The sequence below is a fragment of the Zingiber officinale genome, chromosome 7B, assembly GCF_018446385.1.
Source record: "Zingiber officinale cultivar Zhangliang chromosome 7B, Zo_v1.1, whole genome shotgun sequence".
NCBI classification, from domain to species: Eukaryota; Viridiplantae; Streptophyta; class Magnoliopsida; order Zingiberales; family Zingiberaceae; genus Zingiber; species Zingiber officinale.
The window spans coordinates 96,729,336-96,740,725 of record NC_055999.1 but is presented as its reverse complement, the minus strand read 5'-3'; the positions used below and the strand labels follow the sequence as shown (position 1 = coordinate 96,740,725).

At 41.0% G+C, this 11,390-nt stretch overlaps 1 pseudogene; it reads right to left on the bottom strand.

The window, feature by feature from the left end:
* Positions 1-234: 234 nt before the first annotated feature.
* Positions 235-2,820, bottom strand: LOC122004573 (annotated as a pseudogene).
* Positions 2,821-11,390: the final 8,570 nt, after the last annotated feature.

Here is an 11,390-nt window from a genome sequence, read left to right as displayed (position 1 = left end):
GCTTTTGCCCTCGTCCAAGTGATCGCAATCATTATCAATTTTTGCTTGAAAAAAGTTGTAAAAAATCATTGAATTTCCATCATCTTATTGTCTCATAATTATCTGCTATTTCAAAACTCATTGTTGTGGCTTTTGATTTATCTCACAATCAATTTTCATTTCTACTAGATATTTTACATGAAATTACAAAAGTCGGTGCTACATTTAATAAACATTTGAACAAATATTGCAAACACCAAGTCTCATCGTTCAAACACAAGTGTGCTTGGTAGATTAATCTATGTAAACGCGGATCGCGTTTCATTATCATGGTTGATTCCACATGGTTGCCCTAATTAAGTTTGTGTTAGGTAGGTACACAACATGGTGGGTCAATTTATTGAATGTTGAATGTAGGACATAGTGGCATGTTTGAACCAGTCATTGAATGCAATTGATCATTCGTTAATTGACTGCTAAAATATGTTTTGGTTTATTAATTGTGACCACAATTATTTGAGGATCGTTTTTTATCCTCAACCATACTTGTTGTTTTGCTAAAAGCAATCTATCGTAAGAGATTCCAAGAAGAGGATTGATTGTGACATCTTGTCAATCTCTCCAATTGCATTTGCAGTTTTGCACGTAGGTTTGATAAAAGGAAAAAAAAATCAAACATTTAATTTTGTCCTCTAGTTTACCTAATCTTTAAAAAAAGGTTAAATATTTGTGTTTGAGGCGTACAAGTTGGAATTGTGCTCAAACCATTCAGAATTAGCATTAATTAATGCTGGACAATCATATAAGAATGGGCAAGCTAAAAAATGAATTATTTTCAGCATCCAGCATAGTTTATACTTTATACTCTTGCATATTAAATTGTTTTCTAAGGAATTCTTTTGACGTGATCATCCAACCAAGAGATGATATCGCCAAAAGCCTGATAAATAATGTCATCAGGCCGATCACCCTCTAGAAGTGCATGATATGAATCCTTGTAAAGACACAGCTTCTTGTCGTCGATGCAAGCTCGCTCGTACGGAGCCTTGCTAACCGAAGGACCGGTCACAATGTCAGCCTCGCCATGCATAATTAGTAATGATAGAAAATTCCGTGTTGGCCCTGAGACGGGTTGGCAGGGACATTAGGGACGAGCGTATTCATCTTTTGCCACAAAGTAATGGTAGAAATACCTAAGGAGAAACCCGCAAGTTCTGATGTAAATGATGCCTTACTCATTGCATGCTAAGAACTTCTTAGTCCACCTCTCGTTTCCTAGTTCCTACAGTTTAGTTCATAGTTTTATTACTCAAATTTTGAATCCTAAAGAAAGATACTGATCGACCTGATAACGTTATTTGTGACTTTGAGCTCTCGTCCTTGATCCACAATCATATGAGATGTAAGATGACATTACATTAAAAATTTTTAAGATTTTTCCAAGTCAAGAAAAACTTTATTAGTTATCTTATCAGTTATAAACATTTGTAAAACTCATCCTACTTGTCACTTGTTTTCTCAGTCATTGTGATTTATCTCCTCCGTGTTGATCCTGGATGGACTGACGGGGTGTTGGAGGCGAGCGTATTTATCTTTTGCCACATAAGTTATAAACATTTGTAGTTCATCTTCCTGACAAATGGAAACAAAAAAAAAAGTAATACGACAGGCAAATCCTAAATGAAATCTAAAATGGAATTGAAAAACCTGTAACCGAAGTTTTTAAGAAATGCTCATACCTCATGTAATCGCTGCTCTATCTCCTGGCTTGTTCTCAGCATTTCAAATGCTGTTCTCAGGCGTGGATTTCCCTTTAAGCAATGGCATTATATTGGGTCTGCAATCAAGAGACAAACTTCTATGTATTACTTATCTGAGAAAATGGACAGATTGGACAAAAAGAATAACAGTTTTTATAGTACAGTATCATAAGCCAGGAAGTTCAAGTTAATTTGCCATCAATTAAGAGATCCTTTTAGAGCTCTCTGAGAGTTTCAGACGAACCTGCTGCAATTTCTTTGGATCTCTAAAAGCCATTTCTCCTATATCCTTGTGAGGAACTAATTGCCTTTCTGGTAGAAGTTTAGCCATGCCGATGAGGAATTGCTTCACAGGCCATTGAGGAACAACAAGTCGTACGTTGAATGTTTTCCCAAAAGGTTCATGTCAAATATTTACCTTGCACATTGGTGCTACTAAAATTGCACCGTTCCAAGAATCTGGCTTGTTTGAAATGCGCCTTAAGAGCCACTGCTCCGGCCATTGATTCTCCAAGCAAAAAGTTTGGAAGACCGTGGTACTCAGGCTTTTCTGCAACCCAAACAACGAGCAGACTCTCAATTAAAAAGAACATTCTGGAACCAACACAATAAAGCTGAAAACCTCTAGAGCACAAATGACCCGCCTTTGATTTTGGAAAAGTGCTCGACAACATCGTTTACAAGAGTATCAAAGCTCGGAATATAGCCATGAAGTCCTTCTGAAAGACCAAAACCAGGGTAATCCATAGCAAAAACTCCAAAATCGCTTGATGCTAGCTTCCTGGCAACACCTAAGTATTGCAACATTCATGCAATCACAAGGCAGTTATTAGATTTTCACCAGAAACAGGGCAGAGAAAAAGGAGAGACAGACCGCAAACCTTCAAAGAAAAAGGTGCAAGTGTCTCCATAGCCGTGACAAAAACAAACAAGAGCCTTCATGGAAGAGTTTTTTGGAAGCCAGCTTTTGGAGAAAATTTCTACGCCTCTAGAATTCACCTCATATAACTGCATCAAAATGCTACTATATTAAATCCCTAAAAATAAGTTAGAATTAACATCACCTCTAACTACTATTGAAAGCTCTAATAGCCACCAATGGAAACAGAAAACTAATTGAATCGATCAATGGCCAATACAGAAAGAATACTAGTAGTGAGGGATTGTTTACTCTTTAAATGGAATTAGCTGAAAATGTAAATATCTCAATGCTTAGTAACAAGCATCAGCCAAAAACATAGAGGAAAAAAAAAATGGAAAGGAGGAGCACCGAGAGGCTGGAAATTGAAGCAGAAGCAGGTTTGGTTTCTCAAGGGTGAAAATCCCACAAATGTTTCAAATTACAGCAAATTTAAGTAAATTATGTTAGTGTGTACACTTATGTGTCAAGACACTCCTTATGTATTTTGTGGATAATTATTTAATAAAGGTAAGAATTTATCATTAATTAATTACTTTTCTGTACGTATATGATTAATGATAAAGTCCCACAGATTAATGAGTATATTAATCTGAAAATAGTCCTTGATCAGATAGATATCTAGAGGGGACATGAATATCTAGATCAACGCTGAGTATGACTAGGTCGAGATAGACCGGAGGGATGGATATCCAAGTTGTACTTGGGGGTGCCTTGAGTTTAGAGGTACACTGGACACGACCTGCTCAAGAGGAGACCACATATTAAGTATCATTGGTTATTCCTCTTATGAACGAGTGTAACTAATCTTTTGACTTGAGACCTTCATTTATTCTATGCGTGGAGTTATGTGCTTTGACGCCGTTAAAAACAGTCTTTAATCGGATTGTGATTAATACGGTAATTGGGTGTATAACAAAACGTAGAGAGAATAGTGTTGAGTCAATAGAGGATTCATCGCTCTCTTGGATTAGGAGTTAACATCCTGACCGCTTGATAGAGATATTAGTGACTCAAAATTCATGGCCATGGGAGGAATGATTTATCATTCAAGAGGAGTCTATTATATCTTGGAAATCAAGTAAAATAATTAATTTGGTATCGAATTAATTGGGATGTAGGCTTAGATGAAGAGATTGAATTACATAGTAATCGGTTCATAGTGGTTTACAGTTTATGACTGATATTAATTTTATCACGTTGAGTGGCTAAAAACTATTGCTAGACGGTTACCTTAGTCTGTGTATGGATTTACACTGCCTTCGTGAATAAAACCTAGAGGGTCGTACGCATAGCACGTAGACATGAACAAGAGTATCGGAAGCGAGTCGAGATCAAGATCAAATATGGATTTATTTGATACAAAGAAAAGAGAATTCGAATAGCCAAAATCATGATGATTAATGGAGAATCCGAAGAGTCATCATAATGATAATTAATGAAGATTTTGAAGAGTTATCATAATGAAGGTCATAAATGAAGAATTTATGGAGCCTATAACTCTTCATCTTTCTTATTAATGAAGATCATAAATGATGAATTAATTGAAGGCTTAAATCTTCGTATTCCTTGGAAGCTATAAATAGCCATCCTCGGAAAGATTCAATGTAAGGATTTCATTCTCTCCGTTTCTCCTTCGTCAACTTCGTCTTCCACCGGAAGAGATCGGTAGTGCTTCCAAGACTTTGTCGATCCAAGTGGCTAGCACCTAACGGATCGTGTCAAGTTCGTGATCTAGTGCGCGTGGATACCGCTAGAGGAGTCACACGTGGGGCTCTTATCTGTCTTATTTGTCCGTGATATTATTCACACCTATCGAGGTCTCGAGGTATGTTTTATATAATTTTGTGCAAAACTATATGTACCACGAAAGATCCATGATTCATTATATGTCTTCCGCTGCGCTCAGAACTCTACAGTGGTATCAGAGCAAATTCGTGGTTGGATCATATAGTACGAAGCCGATTCTTCAAAATTTATTTGAAGAATCAGTGTTTCAAGAGATTTCAAAGAAATCTTAATTTCTTTATTGCAAATTATATGCCGTAACATTTCATGATAGAAATGAATTTTGTCTAAAACCTGTAAAGTAATACGTGTTGCAATTTAGATATAAATTCCTTATGGCATAAGTAGATTAACATGTTAACATCTCCGAGACCTATTTGTCTTAAAAGAATAAGAGGATTAATGGAGATAAATCTCATAATGCGATTGTGCAAATGCACAAGAAGTTAATTATGGTGAGACATTTTTAATAATTATAAAATCCCTTAAATATATTAAAGTCAAGATTGTTGGAGCAATCCCAATGGTCCGTGGGACCATGTGTTTTGGTGTTTGGGCAAAGGGTTTAAGTTAGGTTTACCCTCGTTATTTGATATGTGTACTTGAGTTGTGCAGGACTGCAGGTGACACATGTGACTCAGGTTGACGGCTTCGGGTCCGGTGAAGGATGGAGCATCCGAGGGACCGTGGACAAGGCAGCAAGGACAAGGGCCGAGGGAAGCGACTTCGAGGCATACGCGAAGGATGGCATTGGGGACGAGCCGCGGGCTTGGATGCATCCGAGGGACGAGAGCCAAAGGAAGTAGGCTTGAAGGCAAGAGGTCAAGGCTGCAAAGAAGAGTCAAATGAGTCGTGAGGGTACGAGTGCATGAGAGATTGTACTCGGAGTAAAATCCTAGTTTTAGGGTTTTACTGTAGCAGCACTGTAGTGCACTGTAGCAGTTACTGTAGCGCACTGTAGCAGTCGACTGGTGTATGGACCAGTCGACTGATGCACTGTAGCAGAGCCGTTGAGATAGCCGTTGGGCTGGCACCAGTCGACTGGTAACGGGCAAATCAGGTTCTGATTTGTTCCAAGCTCTATAAGAAGGAGCTTGGTATGGCCGGCCAAGGCGATGAAATTAGACTTGGTTAAAGCCTAATTAGTAGTCACCAAAGTGCTCAAGGATCTCTTGTGTCCAAGTGTTCTTGGTTGAAGTTGTGGTGAGGTTTCTCCACCCACAAGGAGGTTTGAGCTAGCCGGAGTTTCCGGGGACTAATCCACCGACGGATTGAGGGATCGTCCACCTTACGGACAGCCGTGGAGTAGGAGCATCATCTCCGAACCACGTTACATCGAACGTGTTAGCGGTTTGGTTTGCATTTCCTTTCTTTGTCTTGTATTTAGTTTAGCTTGTTTGTTTTTATTTGTATTCCGCTGCGCAAGCTAACAATAGTGTAGGAAGCTAACGATTTGGGGGTGCCGTCTATCCAACCCCCCTTCAAGCCGGCCACCGATCCTCCAACAAGTGGTATCAGAGCGAGGCCGCTCTCCATTGGACTAACCGCCAAGGAAGCAAAGATGACCGGCTTGATTGAACCGCCAAAGCTTGAAGGTAGAAGCTTATGGGACATCACATATTGGATGATGAAGATGGAGGTCTTCTTCAACACGGATTGGAACACCATGATGGTGGTCAAAGAGCCGTTTGAAGTCCCGAAGGACAAGAAAGGGAAGAAGCTCCGACCACGACATTGGACGGAGGAGCAAACCTCTCGGTCAAAGGCAAACGACAAGGTAATATCTATATTAATTGATATTTTGCCTTATGACGTAATGAGCCTTGTAGGTAAATACGAGAATGCTCACGATTTATGGAGCAAGATAAAGAAGGCTCAATGGGAAGAACCTATGCATACACAAGAAGAAGAAAAATCCGAAGAAACGGATGAAGAAGCTCAAGTAGAGGAGGAGCAATCGGAAGGTGAAGAGCACTCAACTTCCGAGGAGAAAGAGGAGAAGGATGAAGAAATGCCATCCACTAGTGTGGATGAGGAGACATCCTCAAAGGTTGAAGAACAATCCAAGACAAGCGAAGAAGAAGAAGTCTTGGAAATCAACCTAGCAAGCACCTCCACCGAAGTGAAGTCAAAAGACCATATCATTTGCTTCAGGTGCAATGAGAAAGGACACTACAAGAGTAGATGTCCTATGGGAAAGAAGAAGGTAAATCCTAAACCCGTTCAAGTTAATTTAAACACTAACAAGGGTTGTAGGAATAAAGAAATCCAAGGAAAAAGGATGCGTATCATATGCTTCACGTGTGGGGAGAAGGGACATTACCACACAAAATGCCCCAAGAAGAGGGAGATCAAGAAGCTTGCGCAATTAAAGAAATGGGAGAAAGAGAAGAAGAAGAAAAGCTCAAGTCAAGGGGGAGCTTCAAGGGTAAGGGAGGTATACCCTAATTTGAAGTGTAATTCAAATTCAAATTCTTATGTTCCCATGCATGTTAGGAAAAATAATGTTAATCATTATATGCCCATGCAAAATTTTGGATTTAGATATCATGATCGGAATAGGGTAAATGTGGATCATAACCCTAAGAAATCTATGCATGATAAATTTAGAAATGGTAGACCTAAGGAGACCCAAGGCATTAATCCCAAGAAGGGGAGACATATGCCTAGAAAGGGTAGGTCTAGGAATGTCCAAGGTGGACATGTTGACTCTAGGGTTAGGAACCTAGAAAGGGAGAATCAAGCTTTGAAGGCAAAGCTTGATGGTTTAGAGAAATTCCTTAAGAGATTCACTATTGGATCTAAAGGATTAAGTATGGTGTTGGGTAGCCAAAAACCCAACAATGATAGATCGGGCTTGGGATACCGATCTAGTCCCTCCAAGGTCAAAAGGAGACCATGTGCTAGGGTGGCACATGATAAGGGCAAGGGAGAGTCATCCAAGGACAATAAAAAGAAATATGCTAGGGTTGCATATGATTATGGCAAGGATGATGTGTCCAAGGTCAAGAAGATAAGGAGATCTTCTAAGGGACATCATTGTGGTGTAGCCACAATAGATGAGTCACCTAGGGAGGTGACTAAGGTAAAGAGCTCTAGGGGGAGCTCCAAGTGTCAATTTGAGACCCATGGCCAATGGATCTCAGGTGGGTACTACTTGGGAGTCTAGAGGAGCCATGGAGTGTGCCAAATGGTTTGGAGACGAACTTGAGTCTCAAACCTAGGGATTTGGCACACATGGATTGTGTTTCATGCAAGAAATATGACATTTGGGGTCATATTGCATGATAATTGGTTTTAGATGTATAGATGCCATATAAACCAATGCTAGGGATGCATTGTGGGTTGGTATGGGCAAATACATCAAGAGCAAGCCAAAACTAGGACTTTAGGTCAAGGTTCAATTGAACCATTGAGCTAGTTTTAGATTTTGTGTCAATCTTGGGATTGGTGATAGATATATTTTGTAATATATTTTTCCCAGGTGGACACTGGTACAATAGACCTCTCCACAAAATTTGGGAATTTTTGGAGGTCTAGGGAATTTCTGGTGCATTTCTGAAGTTGGCCTGAAAAGGCTGATTTTTTCAGAAATAGGGTACCAGTCGACTGGTAACAGTGTTTTTGAGCACAGAATGTTTCTGTAAGCTCATTTTGACGACACCAGTCGACTGGTACCAACACCAGTCGACTGGTAACAGTGTTTTTCGACCACAGAATGGTTATGTAAGGTTCTGTCGAAGGGGGCAGTCGACTGGCACTTAGGGCAGTCGACTGATACCAGCCTGAAAGTGTTTTTCAGCGCTGTTCTTGACCATGTCAACTCGTTTAGATGTATGGGATCCAAGGGGGATTAATACATGAGTTTAGGGTCAGTTTGGATAATAAGTTTTCAACAATTGGGATATTGTTGGAGAACTTTTTGGATGTTAGGCAAAGGGGGAGAAGTAAGGTTTAAATTGGGAAAACCTTAAGTGTCTTTGCATAGGGGGAGCCTTGGGATAGGTTCTTAAAAATCCCGTGGTAAAATCCTAGCTCATTGGGGAGTTTAGGTGTAGGGGAGCCTTGGGATAGGTTCTTAAAAAGCCCGTGGTAAAATCCTAGCTCATTGGGGAGCGTAGGTGTAGGGGAGCCTTGGGATAGGTTCTTAAAAAGCCCGTGGTAAAATCCTAGCTCATTGGGGAGCGTAGGTGTAGGGGGAGCCTTGGGATAGGTTCTAATGCATGTTTTCATTTTGATTCGGCGGTTGCCAAGTGTGTAGCCTTGGCAACGTAAGTCCATTCGGCGGTGTAAGTCCAAGTGTGTAGCCTTGGCAACGTAAGTCCATTCGGCGGAGTAAGTCCAAGTGTGTAGCCTTGGTATCGTAAGTCCATTGTATTAGCATGTTTATTTGCTATTTGTTTTCCCTAACTTAAACGTATTGCCAAACACCAAAAAGGGGGAGATTGTTGGAGCAATCCCAATGGTCCGTGGGACCATGTGTTTTGGTGTTTGGGCAAAGGGTTTAAGTTAGGTTTACCCTCGTTATTTGATATGTGTACTTGAGTTGTGCAGGACTGCAGGTGACACATGTGACTCAGGTTGACGGCTTCGGGTCCGGTGAAGGATGGAGCATCCGAGGGACCGTGGACAAGGCAGCAAGGACAAGGGCCGAGGGAAGCGACTTCGAGGCATACGCGAAGGATGGCATTGGGGACGAGCCGCGGGCTTGGATGCATCCGAGGGACGAGAGCCAAAGGAAGTAGGCTTGAAGGCAAGAGGTCAAGGCTGCAAAGAAGAGTCAAATGAGTCGTGAGGGTACGAGTGCATGAGAGATTGTACTCGGAGTAAAATCCTAGTTTTAGGGTTTTTAGTTACTGTAGCGCACTGTAGCAGTCGACTGGTGTATGGACCAGTCGACTGATGCACTGTAGCAGAGCCGTTGAGATAGCCGTTGGGCTGGCACCAGTCGACTGGTAACGGGCAAATCAGGTTCTGATTTGTTCCAAGCTCTATAAGAAGGAGCTTGGTATGGCCGGCCAAGGCGATGAAATTAGACTTGGTTAAAGCCTAATTAGTAGTCACCAAAGTGCTCAAGGATCTCTTGTGTCCAAGTGTTCTTGGTTGAAGTTGTGGTGAGGTTTCTCCACCCACAAGGAGGTTTGAGCTAGCCGGAGTTTCCGGGGACTAATCCACCGACGGATTGAGGGATCGTCCACCTTACGGACAGCCGTGGAGTAGGAGCATCATCTCCGAACCACGTTACATCGAACGTGTTAGCGGTTTGGTTTGCATTTCCTTTCTTTGTCTTGTATTTAGTTTAGCTTGTTTGTTTTTATTTGTATTCCGCTGCGCAAGCTAACAATAGTGTAGGAAGCTAACGATTTGGGGGTGCCGTCTATCCAACCCCCCTTCAAGTCGGCCACCGATCCTCCAACAAAGATTTGTTAAATGCCCTCCGCTAATAACTATGATGATAGTTAGAGTTTTTACATAAGTCGGTACAGCTCAGCTGTGAGCTCGTGTCAAAACATCTATAATTTATCATGATTATTAGTGGGTTGACTTAACTCAAATTCGTTGACTTGTTTAGCTCAGCTAAGGTTAACTGATTTGAGGGGCAAGTGTTGAGAATATAAGGCTCAACAAGAATATACCGAAAGTCACATAGATTTGTGATTGGCAAGTTAAGGCCTACCTGATGAATGTAGCATGTAGGTACAGCTCAGCTGTGTGCATTTTATATGATTCAGGGTTTCGGTCCTATTAGGAATTGTTATCAACTAATTCCCGATTATGATAGTGAGGGCTGTTGGACTTGAATAAAATAATAGGAGTTATAAAAGACCTTTATTAAATAATTCCACAAATACTAAAACTCTGCTTTAAATTTTAGATGACAAACACAAGTACCTTATCACTGCGAAGCATTCTCGAGAAAGAGAATATCCTCCTCGGTTCCAACTACTTAGATTGGTATAGAAAATTGAAAATTGTCTTAAGACATGAGAGAAAAATTTATGTGCTAGAAGACGAACCACTGAAAGAGCCTACACCCGATGCTTCAGAGGAAGATCAGTCATATTATTCACAATATATGGAAGATGCACTGGATGTGCAATGCATCATGCTGTCTTCTATGTCTCCCGAGTTGCAGAGACAGCATGAGAACATGAGTGCTAGGGAGATTGATCAGCACTTGCGTGAGCTCTTCCAAGAGAGTGCGAGAGTAGAGAGGTATGAAACCTCTCGAGCACTATTTCGTACCATGCTGGAGGAAGGAAACTAAGTTGGGTCTCATGTACTCAAGATGATCGGGTACATAGAGAGGCTCGAGAGCTTAGGTTCCAAGTTGGACCAAGACTTGGCTGTTGACCTAATCTTGTCGTCACTGCCTCCATCATTTTCTCAGTTTGTGTTGAATTTCAACATGAACAGCATGGACAAGAGTTTGACTGATCTGATGGTAATGTTGAAAACCGCTGAGAAGGATATGAAGGTAAATCCTTCACTGCATGCAATGATGGTCAGAAAGACCAACAAACGCTCTGGCACCGGGAAGTTTAATCCTAAGGCTAATGCAGTGAAGAATCCTAAATATCAAGCTCAAAAGAAGCTTAAGAAAGGGATGCAGGTACCCCAATCCGATGAGAAGGAGGTCATGTGCTTCCATTGTGGCAAGAAAGGTCACTGGAAGAAAAACTGCTATATTTTCATGAAGAAGAATGCCAGTGGAGCGGATGCTTCACGTATCTTTATGATAGAGTGCAATCTTTTTGTTTCTTCATCATGGGTCATAGATTCTGGAAGTAGTTCTCACATTTGTGCGAACATGCAGGGTCTAAGTGACTGCAGACGGTTGTCCAAGGGCGAAATGGACCTACGAGTAGCTAATGGAGCGAGAGTTGCTGCGTTAGCTGTAGGAACATATTCAATAAATTTGCCTAGCAGACTTGTTTTGAACT